The sequence below is a fragment of the Pseudoliparis swirei genome, chromosome 16 (assembly GCF_029220125.1).
Source record: "Pseudoliparis swirei isolate HS2019 ecotype Mariana Trench chromosome 16, NWPU_hadal_v1, whole genome shotgun sequence".
NCBI lineage: Eukaryota > Metazoa > Chordata > Actinopteri > Perciformes > Liparidae > Pseudoliparis > Pseudoliparis swirei.
In genome coordinates this window covers 20,038,943-20,053,191 of record NC_079403.1, presented here as the reverse complement: position 1 = coordinate 20,053,191, position 14,249 = coordinate 20,038,943, and the positions used below count along the sequence as shown (strand labels likewise).

At 41.1% G+C, this 14,249-nt stretch overlaps 1 long non-coding RNA gene across 10 annotated transcripts in view; it reads right to left on the bottom strand.

The window, feature by feature from the left end:
- LOC130206481 (uncharacterized) overlaps positions 1–8,445 on the bottom strand; it is a 30,580-nt gene extending 22,135 nt beyond the window's left edge. For 6 of the 10 annotated variants that reach the window (XR_008834115.1, XR_008834118.1, XR_008834110.1 and 3 more), the window contains exons 1-7: positions 8,036–8,445; positions 7,053–7,185; positions 6,756–6,788; positions 6,523–6,652; positions 1,335–1,550; positions 354–486; positions 55–87 (exon numbers count right to left, since the gene is read on the bottom strand). This is a non-coding gene — a long non-coding RNA (uncharacterized LOC130206481). Of the gene's footprint in view, positions 1–54; positions 88–353; positions 487–1,060; positions 1,313–1,334; positions 1,577–6,522; positions 6,653–6,755; positions 6,789–7,052; positions 7,186–7,761; positions 7,904–8,035 lie in introns of those variants that run through there. The other 4 variants (XR_008834114.1, XR_008834112.1, XR_008834117.1 and 1 more) reach the window with 4 other exon arrangements.
- Between the last annotated feature and the right edge of the window lie 5,804 nt (positions 8,446–14,249).

Genomic DNA, 14,249 nt, shown 5'->3' with positions numbered 1-14,249 from the left:
AAAAGCAAATACTGGTATGATTCATAAACTTCAAAGCACAATAACATAACAAACCTGCGGCTGGACAATCCTCCTTAGTGCCACGTCCTATAAAGAAACAGAATAAACAAGAAAGTAACGGATTTGCTTTAAATAAAATTCAAATATTGTCATAATATTAATAATATTTATTTTTCGCTAACTTTAAATTGAATTCATTCGAAATCCGCATGGTGATATCTCATGAAAATAATTCTGGGCCTAGCTGAGGTCACCAATAACAAGACTGCAGTGTAATTTTTTTAAAGAAAGTTACAGATTTGCTAAAAAAAAATTCAAATATTTTCATAATATTAATAATTAATACTGCGCACCATTACGATGACTGTGCAGTGGATGCACTGCTCTGGAGGAGGTCGGGCAGTCTTGGTCCTGTGCTGGTCCCAGTCCACAGGAACTGGGGGCAACCATGCTCATTATACTGCAGTCCAAACATCTCCATAGTGTCTGCAATAGAGATGAACAGCAGGACACCGGAGGTTAGTACAGCAATCAACATCTGATGTGTGTCTATGTGCAGTGATTTTGATGAGCACACTTTACATCTCAATGTCAGATCCTTCTAGTCAGAATATGATTATACTATGTAATTAAAAACTTCATCACACTCTGGTTCTAACATTGCTGATGAAAGTATACAGATCTCGTAAACAATATACAGGTTAATAACACCAAATGGTATTAATATTCTTAAAGAGTAGGTAAATAATATTTACCATATACTCATTAGAATTCTGAATTAAAATAAATGGCTCAAGAAGAAGTAATAAACTTAAGCATCACTCCTAGTTTTAATAAGCTGCTGGTAGTTTAATCTCTAATAACACTTCATGTATGAATTGAGTATATGTTGTATGACAGCCGTAATATGCAAAGTAAACAGTAATTATTCTTTCAAATGGATGTGGAGCAGTTAAATAGCTACATGAATATTAACTGCATGCATCTTCAAGCTTCATCAGAACACATTTATAACGTGACGTGAATTCAAAGACACACCGTGACTCTGTTCAGAGTTTACCGTTCTTTCACTGCGGTTATGTAACGTAATATCCACAGTATTTATGTGTTCATGCCGACTGGCGAACAGGAGAAACCATTATATATTTGAATGGAGGGTCGCATTAGCATGGAGCTCCTCGTGTAGCATAGCATTGAGTAACCTGTGACAATCACACACGGAGAAAGAGCACCGGATAAACACGGTGGATTTTACAGCGGTCATGTGAACAAGAGACTGCCATGACTAATTATCGTTGGATTGTAGTTCATTGTAATACATTTAAAATGCTTACCGTCTCAGACGGAGCAGGGTGCAGATTATGCCGGCAAAGCTGCAGTGTCCTTCTTCTCTAAACAGCGGTTTGCATCCATATATTTGGTGCATTACCGCCACCTGCTGGCCTGGAGTATCAGACGGCGTCAGCACGCTGTGTTATTGTTCATCTGCTTCTTGATGTATAAAAGCGAGTTGCATCCATATATTTGGTGCATTACCGCCACCTGCTGGCCTGGAGTATGAAACGCAGGTGAATACCTGTATGTGGAAATGAGATGAGCTTTGCACAAACATAGTGAAACAGAAATCAATATTGGCGACATCCGGTACAGTTTAGAGCATGGTGCCAAGAGACTTTTCTTTCCGTCTACTTGTGTTACATATACCTACCCAGCGTTATACATGTAGGTCAAACGTAGCACCGGGCTGCCTAATGGGGCTGCCTAATTGAATATTGTAGGTGGCGCTATGGAGCAAATTACCATTTTTGAAGAATAAAATCCTATCTGGTAACTACATCTTTGATTCTTAATATGTTTGCCAAGGGTATTTTCACAGGGAGCATGTTTAGTCGCTCCAAAGCCCCTTCGTTGTTTGATGCGAAGAATGGGTTGGCACGGCAATAGTGTAACAGCGAACGTAAAATGCTTTGTGGGCTGACATCATGACAATGTTTGGATTGTGTGTTACAAATTTGAAGCCGATCTGATTGACCGACTAAGAGAAGCAAGCCTATCGTGAAAGTGAATAAATTATGGTTATTTTACTTCTCAATAGGTGATCAATAGGTGTTCCTGGAAGAAATGTGCTTGTTTCTTCGTGTGAATGTGTTCAGGCCTTGACTGGCATCACACATGATTTTTGCGTTAGTATTGGATGAGTTTAAGTAATAGTTTTTAACATAAAGAAATCACAGAAAGTAAAAAATTATTGGCAGTAAAAAAACGAAAATTTCCTACCGACGAAAAGTCCGTTTTTTTCACAGTGTTCATTATTCAAGTCTTGAGATTCTATAAAACTGATTTTTAGCCGATTCTGTTGGCGTTTTGTGGGAGAAATAATCGATGGGGAAAAGTGGAAAAGGGCCAAATCAAGCAAAACGCCAAAAACGCCAAAACGGCCAACTTTGGTGAATTATTGTAGCGCCCCCTACGGTTTAAATTGCACGAAATTTGCTGTGAATGTTCCAGGCTCCATTCTGCACATATCCTGAAAGTCTGTTATTTTTTTCTCCCAATAGTGTTGAAGTTATGAGCATTACAAAACAGGACACGCCCCTAAAATGTTCGTTGGGCCATAGATCCTTACCACAATGATATATTTGAAAATAGATGATAGATCTTAGATGATATAGCTTCCATAATCATTATCTCCAATAGGTTTGGTTTGAATTGGACCCCGTATGTCGGAGCAAACGCCTCTGATGTGTTTTTCACCAAAAAAAATATGGTGGAAAATTTAAGTAGGCGGAGCTTAGGGTACTGAGAGGCTTTTTTGTAGAGCAGGTCCAAGTGGACTTGTGAAAAAAAAAGCTAGTCATTTGAACATACTGGGTGAGGGGCGTCGCCGGTCAAATTTACAGGTGGCGCTAGAGAGCAATTTTGAAAGCCGAATTTCGAGGTCCATGTCATCTGGCTATTTTCACCAAGCCTGACAAGCTTGCCAAATTTGGTGAGTTTTGGGATATGATACATACCCCCAATATGCGCCCAATGTTCAAAAATAAAAAAGTGGAATAAGAATAATAATTAAAGCTGCAAGCAGCGTCGAACGGGTCCTCGCTCACCCGCGGTCGGGAGCCGGGACGCCGGCGCCGAGAGGGCGCCGGTCGGACTCGACTCGGGCCGTGACTTGCGGATTCGACAAAGTCCAGTTCAGCCACTAGGTGGCGCTTTAACTACGTGAACATATTCAGAGAGAGTTCTTATTCCATTCTAAATAACGGCTAGTCAATCAAATTTGGGGCGGACTGAAGGAAGTCCAGTTGAGCCACTAGGTGGCGCTTTAACTACGTGAACATATTCATGCATCACGTGTCCCTACGTGAAGTAGAGATCACGTCATGTAAATTCAATGTAAAAAAAAAAAGTGATGAAAAAAAGCTGCCTTGTCTTGGAATCGAACACGCATCTCCAGGTGTCCAGACCAACACTTATCATGGTGAGCTATGAGCCAGCTGGTTTACAGGCAGCCGTAGGAGCTCACATTATTTTGGGCAGAAAAATTTGGTTATTTTACTTCTCAATAGGTGATCAATAGGTGTTCCTGGAAGAAATGTGCTTGTTTCTTCGTGTGAATGTGTTCAGGCCTTGACTGGCATCACACATGATTTTTTTGGGGAAGTATTGGATGAGTTTAAGCAATAGTTTTTAACATAAAGAAATCACAGAAAGTAAAAAATTATTGGCAGTAAAAAAACGTAAATTTTCTACCGACGAAAAGTCCGTTTTTTTCACAGTGTTCATTATTCAAGTCTTGAGATTCTATAAAACTGATTTTTAGCCGATTCTGTTGGCGTTTTGTGGGAGAAATAATCGATGGGGAAAAAGTGAAAAGGGCCAAATCAAGCAAAAACGCCAAAAACGCCAAAACGGCCAACTTTGGTGAATTATTGTAGCGCCCCTACGGTTCAAATTGCACGAAATTTGCTGTGAATGTTTCAGGCTCCCTTCTGCACATATCCTGACAGTCTGTTATTTTTTTTCTCCAAATAGTGTTGAAGTTATGAGCATTACAAAACAGGACACGCCCCTAAAATGTTCGTTGGGCCATAGATCCTTACCACAATGATATATTTGAAATAAGATGATAGATCTCAGATGATATAGCTTCCATGATCATTATCTCCAATAGGTTTGGTTTGAATTGGACCCCGTATGTCGGAGCAAACGCCTCTGATGTGTTTTTCACCAAAAAAATATGGTGGAAAATTTAAGTAGGCGGAGCTTAGGGTACTGAGAGGCTTTTTGTAGAGCAGGTCCAAGTGGACTTGTGAAAAAAAAAGCTAGTCATTTGAACATACTGGGTGAGGGGCGTCGCCGGTCAAATTTACAGGTGGCGCTAGAGAGCAATTTTTGAAAGCCGAATTTCGACGTCGGTGTCATCCGGCTATTTTCACCAAGCCTGACAAGCTTGCCAAATTTGGTGAGTTTTGGGATATGATACATACCCCCAATATGCGCCCAATGTTCAAAAATAAAAAAGTGGAATAATAATAAGAACTCTAACAATTTCAATAGGTTCCTCTCGGTCAGACTGATTAAAGCTGCAGACTCTCGCTCACGCCGTCGGGGGCTCGCCGCCCGCTCGGTAACGAGCGACAAGTTTGGGGCAGATTCGACACCAGTTTCGCCACTAGGTGGTGAAAAAAAAAAAAAAAGAAAAAAAGAGAAAAGAGAGAGAAGAAAGAGAGAGAGAGAGAGAGAAGAGAGAGAGAGAGAGAGAGAGAGAGGAGAGAGAAGAGAGAGAGAGAGAGAGAGAGAAGAGAGAGACTTATTCCATTCTAAATAACGCTAGTCAAACAAATTTGGGGCAGACTGAAGGAAGTCCAGTTTCGCCACTAGGTGGTGCTTTAACTACGTGAACATATTCATGCATCACGTGTCCCTACGTGAAGTAGAGATCACGTCATGTAAATTCAATGTAAAAAAATAAATGAAAAAAAGCTGCCTTGTCTTGGAATCGAACACGCATCTCCAGGTGTCCAGACCAACACTTATCATGGTGAGCTATGAGCCAGCTGGTTTACAGGCAGCCGTAGGAGCTCACATTATTTTGGGCAGAAAATTTGGTTATTTTACTTCTCAATAGGTGATCAATAGGTGTTCCTCCAAGAAATGTGCTTGTTTCTTCGTGTGAATGTGTTCAGGCCTTGACTGGCATCACACATGATTTTTTGCGTTAGTATTGGATGAGTTTAAGCAATAGTTTTTAACATAAAGAAATCACAGAAAGTAAAAAATTATTGGCAGTAAAAAACCGAAAATTTCCTACCGACGAAAAGTCCGTTTTTTTTCACAGTGTTCATTATTCAAGTCTTGAGATTCTATAAAACTGATTTTTAGCCGATTCTGTTGGCGTTTTGTGGGAGAAATAATCGATGGGGAAAAAGTGGAAAAGGGCCAAATCAAGCAAAAAACGCCAAAAAACGCCAAAAACGGCCAACTTTGGTGAATTATTGTAGCGCCCCCTACGGTTTAAATTGCACGAAATTTGCTGTGAATGTTCCAGGCTCCATTCTGCACATATCCTGAAAGTCTGTTATTTTTTTTCTCCCAATAGTGTTGAAGTTATGAGCATTTCAAAACAGGACACGCCCCTAAAATGTTCGTTGGGCCATAGATCCTTACCACAATGATATATTTGAAAAAGGATGATAGATCTTAGATGATATAGCTTCCATAATCATTATCTCCAATAGGTTTGGTTTGAATTGGACCCCGTATGTCGGAGCAAACGCCTCTGATGTGTTTTTCACCAAAAAAATATGGTGGAAAATTTAAGTAGGCGGAGCTTAGGGTACTGAGAGGCTTTTTTGTAGAGCAGGTCCAAGTGGACTTGTGAAAAAAAAGCTAGTCATTTGAACATACTGGGTGAGGGGCGCCGGTCAAATTTACAGGTGGCGCTAGAGAGCAATTTTTTAAAGCCGAATTTCGACGTCGTTGTCATCCGGCTATTTTCACCAAGCCTGACAAGCTTGCCAAATTTGGTGAGTTTTGGGATATGATACATACCCCCAATATGCGCCCAATGTTCAAAAATAAAAAAGTGGAATAAGAATAATTAAAGCTGCAAGCAGCGTCGAACGGGTCCTCGCTCACCCGCGCCGGTCGGGGAGCCGGCGAGCCGAGGGCCCGGGCGCGCCGGGCGGACTCGACCCCGGCCGCGACTTGTAACGAGCGACAAGTTTGGGGCGGATTCGACAAAAGTCCAGTTCAGCCACTAGGTGGCGCTTTAACCACGTGAACATATTCATGCGTCGTGTCCCGACGTGAAGTATAGACCGCGTCATGTAAATTCATGATGTAAAATGCATAAATGCTTGTCGTCTTGAGTTGTGCACTGACGTCTCAATTCAATTCAGTTTATTTGTATAGCCCATTTTCACAATTTACAAATTTGTCTCGAGTGCATTACAATCTGGACACATAGACATCCCTGACCTTTGACCTCACATCGGATCAGGAAAACAGAGGAGTACTCACAATCTGACCCCGACCTCTCAAGGCATCACGTGTATGATTAGTTGGGCACAGTGCATCATCCAATCTCCATTTCAACCAAGCTGCTGAAGCAGACTGGTGTTAGCGTTTTGTAACGGTTCTTCAGCGTCATCTGGAAAACAAAATTGCAGAAACAATAATGGTGTCAATTGGTCTCTTCAAAAAGCAAATACTGGTATGATTCATAAACTTCAAAGCACAATAACATAACAAACCTGCGGCTGGACAATCCTCCTTAGTGCCACGTCCTATAAAGAAACAGAATAAACAAGAAAGTAACGGATTTGCTTTAAATAAAATTCAAATATTGTCATAATATTAATAATATTTATTTTTCGCTAACTTTAAATTGAATTCATTCGAAATCCGCATGGTGATATCTCATGAAAATAATTCTGGGCCTAGCTGAGGTCACCAATAACAAGACTGCAGTGTAATGGTTTAAAGAAAGTTACAGATTTGCTAAAAAAAATTCAAATATTTTCATAATATTAATAATTAATACTGCGCACCATTACGATGACTGTGCAGTGGATGCACTGCTCTGGAGGAGGTCGGGCAGTCTTGGTCCTGTGCTGGTCCCAGTCCACAGGAACTGGGGGCAACCATGCTCATTATACTGCAGTCCAAACATCTCCATAGTGTCTGCAATAGAGAGATGAACAGCAGGACACCGGAGGTTAGTACAGCAATCAACATCTGATGTGTGTCTATGTGCAGTGATTTTGATGAGCACACTTTACATCTCAATGTCAGATCCTTCTAGTCAGAATATGATTATACTATGTAATTAAAAACTTCATCACACTCTGGTTCTAACATTGCTGATGAAAGTATACAGATCTCGTAAACAATATACAGGTTAATAACACCAAATGGTATTAATATTCTTAAAGAGTAGGTAAATAATATTTACCATATACTCATTAGAATTCTGAATTAAAATAAATGGCTCAAGAAGAAGTAATAAACTTAAGCATCACTCCTAGTTTTAATAAGCTGCTGGTAGTTTAATCTCTAATAACACTTCATGTATGAATTGAGTATATGTTGTATGACAGCCGTAATATGCAAAGTAAACAGTAATTATTCTTTCAAATGGATGTGGAGCAGTTAAATAGCTACATGAATATTAACTGCATGCATCTTCAAGCTTCATCAGAACACATTTATAACGTGACGTGAATTCAAAGACACACCGTGACTCTGTTCAGAGTTTACCGTTCTTTCACTGCGGTTATGTAACGTAATATCCACAGTATTTATGTGTTCATGCCGACTGGCGAACAGGAGAAACCATTATATATTTGAATGGAGGGTCGCATTAGCATGGAGCTCCTCGTGTAGCATAGCATTGAGTAACCTGTGACAATCACACACGGAGAAAGAGCACCGGATAAACACGGTGGATTTTACAGCGGTCATGTGAACAAGAGACTGCCATGACTAATTATCGTTGGATTGTAGTTCATTGTAATACATTTAAAATGCTTACCGTCTCAGACGGAGCAGACTGCAGACCAGGCCGGCAAAGCTGCAGTGTGATACTTCTTCTTCTCTAAACAGCGGTTTGCATCCATATATTTGGTGCATTACCGCCACCTGCTGGCCTGGAGTATCAGCCGCCGTCAGCACGCTGTGTTATTGTTCGTCTGCTTCTTGATGTATAAAAGCGAGTTGCATCCATATATTTGGTGCATTACCGCCACCTGCTGGCCTGGAGTATGAAACGCAGGTGAATACCTGTATGTGGAAATGAGATGAGCTTTGCACAAACATAGTGAAACAGAAATCAATATTGGCGACATCCGGTACAGTTTAGAGCATGGTGCCAAGAGACTTTTCTTTCCGTCTACTTGTGTTACATATACCTACCCAGCGTTATACATGTAGGTCAAACGTAGCACCGGGCTGCCTAATGGGGCTGCCTAATTGAATATTGTAGGTGGCGCTATGGAGCAAATTACCATTTTTGAAGAATAAAAATCCTATCTGGTAACTACATCTTTGATTCTTAATATGTTTGCCAAGGGTATTTTCACAGGCAGCATGTTTAGTCCATCCAAAGCCCCTTCGTTGTTTGATGCGAAGAATGGGTTGGCACGGCAATAGTGTAACAGCGAACGTAAAATGCTTTGTGGGCTGACATCATGACAATGTTTGGATTGTGTGTTACAAATTTGAAGCCGATCTGATTGACCGACTAAGAGAAGCAAGCCTATCGTGAAAGTGAATAAATTATGGTTATTTTACTTCTCAATAGGTGATCAATAGGTGTTCCTGGAAGAAATGTGCTTGTTTCTTCGTGTGAATGTGTTCAGGCCTTGACTGGCATCACACATGATTTTTGCGTTAGTATTGGATGAGTTTAAGCAATAGTTTTTAACATAAAGAAATCACAGAAAGTAAAAAATTATTGGCAGTAAAAACGAAATATCCTACCGACGAAAAGTCCGTTTTTTTCACAGTGTTCATTATTCAAGTCTTGAGATTCTATAAAACTGATTTTTAGCCGATTCTGTTGGCGTTTTGTGGGAGAAATAATCGATGGGGAAAAGTGAAAGAAAGGGCCAAATCAAGCAAAAACGCCAAAAACGCCAAAACGGCCAACTTTGGTGAATTATTGTAGCGCCCCTACGGTTTAAATTGCACGAAATTTGCTGTGAATGTTCCAGGCTCCCTTCTGCACATATCCTGACAGTCTGTTATTTTTTTCTCCCAATAGTGTTGAAGTTATGAGCATTACAAAACAGGACACGCCCCTAAAATGTTCGTCCGGCCATAGATCCTTACCAGAATGATATATTTGAAATAAGATGATAGATCTTAGATGATATAGCTTCCATGATCATTATCTCCAATAGGTTTGGTTTGAATTGGACCCCGTATGTCGGAGCAAACGCCTCTGATGTGTTTTTCACCAAAAAAAATATGGTGGAAAATTTAAGTAGGCGGAGCTTAGGGTACTGAGAGGCTTTTTTGTAGAGCAGGTCCAAGTGGACTTGTGAAAAAAAAGCTAGTCATTTGAACATACTGGGTGAGGGGCGTCGCCGGTCAAATTTACAGGTGGCGCTAGAGAGCAATTTTTGAAAGCCGAATTTCGACGTCGTTGTCATCTGGCTATTTTCACCAAGCCTGACAAGCTTGCCAAATTTGGTGAGTTTTGGGATATGATACATACCCCCAATATGCGCCCAATGTTCAAAAATAAAAAAGTGGAATAAGAATAATAATAATTAAAGCTGCAAGCAGCGTCGAACGGGTCCTCGCTCACCCGCGCCGGTCGGGGAGCCGGCGCCGAGCCGAGAGGAGGCGCGCCGGTCGGACTCGACTCGGGCCGCGACTTGTAACGCGCGACAAGTTTGGGGCGGATTCGACAAAGTCCAGTTCAGCCACTAGGTGGCGCTTTAACTACGTGAACATATTCATGCATCATGTGTCCAGAGAGAGAGAGAGAGAGAGAGAGGAGAGAGAGAGCGAGAAGAGAGAGGAGAGCGAGGAGTGAGAAGAAGAGAGAGAGAGAGTTCTTATTCCATTCTAAATAACGGGCTAGTCAAACAAATTGGACTGAAGGAAGTCCAGTTGAGCCACTAGGTGGCGCTTTAACTACGTGAACATATTCATGCGTCGTGTGTCCCTACGTGAAGTATAGATCACCTCATGTAAATTCAATGTAAAAAAAAAGTGATGAAAAAAAGCTGCCTTGTCTTGGAATCGAACACGCATCTCCAGGTGTCCAGACCAACACTTAACATGGTGAGCTATGAGCCAGCTGGTTTAGAGGCAGCCGTAGGAGCTCACATTATTTTGGGCAGAAAAATTTGGTTATTTTACTTCTCAATAGGTGATCAATAGGTGTTCCTCCAAGAAATGTGCTTGTTTCTTCGTGTGAATGTGTTCAGGCCTTGACTGGCATCACACATGATTTTTGGGGAAAGTATTGGATGAGTTTAAGCAATAGTTTTAACATAAAGAAATCACAGAAAGTAAAAAATTATTGGCAGTAAAAAAACGTAAATTTTCTACCGACGAAAAGTCCGTTTTTTTCACAGTGTTCATTATTCAAGTCTTGAGATTCTAAAAAACTGATTTTAGCCGATTCTGCTGGCGTTTTGTGGGAGAAATAATCGATGGGGAAAAAGTGGAAAAGGGCCAAATCAAGCGAAAAACGCCAAAAAACGGCCAACTTTGGTGAATTATTGTAGCGCCCCTACGGTTCAAATTGCACGAAATTTGCTGTGAATGTTTCAGGCTCCCTTCTGCACATATCCTGACAGTCTGTTATTTTTTTCTCCCAATAGTGTTGAAGTTATGAGCATTACAAAACAGGACACGCCCCTAAAATGTTCGTTCGGCCATAGATGCTTACCACAATAATATATTTGAAAAAAGATGATAGATCTTAGATGATATAGCTTCCATGATCATTATCTCCAATAGGTTTGGTTTGAATTGGACCCCGTATGTCGGAGCAAACGCCTCTGATGTGTTTTTCACCAAAAAAAATATGGTGGAAAATTTAAGTAGGCGGAGCTTAGGGTACTGAGAGGCTTTTATGTAGAGCAGGTCCAAGTGGACTTGGAAAAAAATAAAGCTAGTCATTTGAACATACTGGGTGAGGGGCGTCGCCGGTCAAATTTACAGGTGGCGCTAGAGAGCAATTCTTGAAAGCCGAATTTCGACGTGTGTCATCCGGCTATTTTCACCAAGCCTGACAAGCTTGCCAAATTTGGTGAGTTTTGGGATATGATACATACCCCAATATGCCCCAATGTTCAAAATAAAATCAGAAGAAGAATAATAATACCCCTAACAATTTCAATATGTTCCTCTCGGTCAGACTTGCTCGGACCCTATAATAATACCCCTAACAATTACGAAAGGTTCCTCTGGGGCAGACTACGACTGACGCTCGGAGCCTAATAATACCTAACAATTTCAATAGGTTCCTCCGGTCAGACTTCGTCGCCGGACCTAATTAAAGCTGCAAGCGGGGAGCCGGGACGCCGGTCCAGCGCGCCGTCGGACTCGACTCGGCCGCGACTTATAACGAGCACAAGTTTGGGGGAGGTTCGACAAAGTCCAGTTTCGCCACTAGGTGGCGCTTAACTACGTGAACATATTCATGTCACTGTCCCTTTAAAAAAAAAAAAAAAAAAAAAAAAAAATAAAAAAAAAAAGAAAAAAAAGAAAAGAGAGAGAGAGAGAGAGAAGAGAGAGAGGAGAGAGAGAGAGAGAGAGAGAGAGAAGAGAGAAGAGAGAAGTCCAGTTGAGCCACTAGGTGGCGCTTTAACCACGTGAACATATTCATGCGTCGTGTCCCTACGTGAAGTATAGATCACCTCATGTAAATTCAATGTAAAAAAAAAAAGTGATGAAAAAAAGCTGCCTTGTCTTGGAATCGAACACGCATCTCCAGGTGTCCAGACCAACACTTATCATGGTGAGCTATGAGCCAGCTGGTTTACAGGCAGCCGTAGGAGCTCACATTATTTTGGGCAGAAAAATTTGGTTATTTTACTTCTCAATAGGTGATCAATAGGTGTTCCTGGAAGAAATGTGCTTGTTTCTTCGTGTGAATGTGTTCAGGCCTTGACTGGCATCACACATGATTTTTTGCGTTAGTATTGGATGAGTTTAAGCAATAGTTTTTAACATAAAGAAATCACAGAAAGTAAAAAATTATTGGCAGTAAAAAACCGAAATTTCCTACCGACGAAAAGTCCGTTTTTTTTCACAGTGTTCATTATTCAAGTCTTGAGATTCTATAAAACTGATTTTTAGCCGATTCTGTTGGCGTTTTGTGGGAGAAATAATCGATGGGGAAAAAGTGGAAAAGGGCCAAATCAAGCAAAAAACGCCAAAAAACGCCAAAAACGGCCAACTTTGGTGAATTTTTGTAGCGCCCCCTACGGTTTAAATTGCACGAAATTTGCTGTGAATGTTCCAGGCTCCATTCTGCACATATCCTGAAAGTCTGTTATTTTTTTTCTCCCAATAGTGTTGAAGTTATGAGCATTTCAAAACAGGACACGCCCCTAAAATGTTCGTTGGGCCATAGATCCTTACCACAATGATATATTTGGAAAGAGATGATAGATCTTAGATGATATAGCTTCCATAATCATTATCTCCAATAGGTTTGGTTTGAATTGGACCCCGTATGTCGGAGCAAACGCCTCTGATGTGTTTTTCACCAAAAAAAATATGGTGGAAAATTTAAGTAGGCGGAGCTTAGGGTACTGAGAGGCTTTTTTGTAGAGCAGGTCCAAGTGGACTTGTGAAAAAAAAAGCTAGTCATTTGAACATACTGGGTGAGGGGCGTCGCCGGTCAAATTTACAGGTGGCGCTAGAGAGCAATTTTTGAAAGCCGAATTTCGAGGTCCATGTCATCTGGCTATTTTCACCAAGCCTGACAAGCTTGCCAAATTTGGTGAGTTTTGGGATATGATACATACCCCTAATATGCCCCCAATGTTCAAAAATAAAAGTGGAATAAGAATAATACCCTAACAATTTCAATAGGTTCGGACCTAATTAAAGCTGCAAGCAGCGCCGAACGGGTCCTCGCTCACCCACGCCGGTCGGGGAGCCGGGACGCCGCCCGCCGAGGGCGCGGCCGGTCGGACTCGACTCGGGCCGCGACTTATAACGAGCACAAGTTTGGGGCAGATTCGACAAAGTCCAGTTTCGCCACTAGGTGGCGCTTTAACTACGTGAACATATTCATGCATCACGTGTCCCTACGTGAAGTAAAAATAAATGTACAAGAACTCACGACCTCCGTGATTTAAAAGCCTCGTCCAGCTGTTTACTGACGTTAGTTATGTTAGAGTAGAGAGAGGGAGAGAGAAGAGAGAAAGAAGAGAGAAAAAGAGAGAGAGGAGAGAGAAAGAGAGAGAGAGAGTTCTTATTCCATTTTAAATATCGGGCTAGTCAAGGATTTGGGCCAGACTGAAAAATGTTCAGTTGAGCCAAATGTGGCGGCCTTAGTTTGAACCACTGGATCACCTCATGTAAATTCAATGTAAAAAAAAAGTGATGAAAAAAAGCTGCCTTGTCTTGGAATCGAACACACATCTCCAGGTGTCCAGACCAACACTTAACATGGTGAGCTATGAGCCAGCTGGTTTACAGGCAGCCGTAGGAGCTCACATTATTTTGGGCAGAAAAATTTGGTTATTTTACTTCTCAATAGGTGATCAATAGGTGTTCCTGGAAGAAATGTGCTTGTTTCTTCATGTGAATGTGTTCAGGCCTTGACTGGCATCACACATGATTTTTTGGGGAAGTATTGGATGAGTTTAAGCAATAGTTTTTAACATAAAGAAATCACAGAAAGTAAAAAATTATTGGCAGTAAAAAAACGTAAATTTTCTACCGACGAAAAGTCCGTTTTTTTTCACAGTGTTCATTATTCAAGTCTTGAGATTCTATAAAACTGATTTTTAGCCGATTCTGTTGGCGTTTTGTGGGAGAAATAATCGATGGGCAAAAAGTGGAAAAGGCCAAATCAAGCGAAATACGCCAAAAACGGCCAACTTTGGTGAATTATTGTAGCGCCCCCTACGGTTCAAATTGCACGAAATTTGCTGTGAATGTTCCAGGCTCCATTCTGCACATATCCTGAAAGTCTGTTATTTTTTTTCCCAATAGTGTTGAAGTTATGAGCATTACAAAACAGGACACGCCCCTAAAACGTTCGTTCT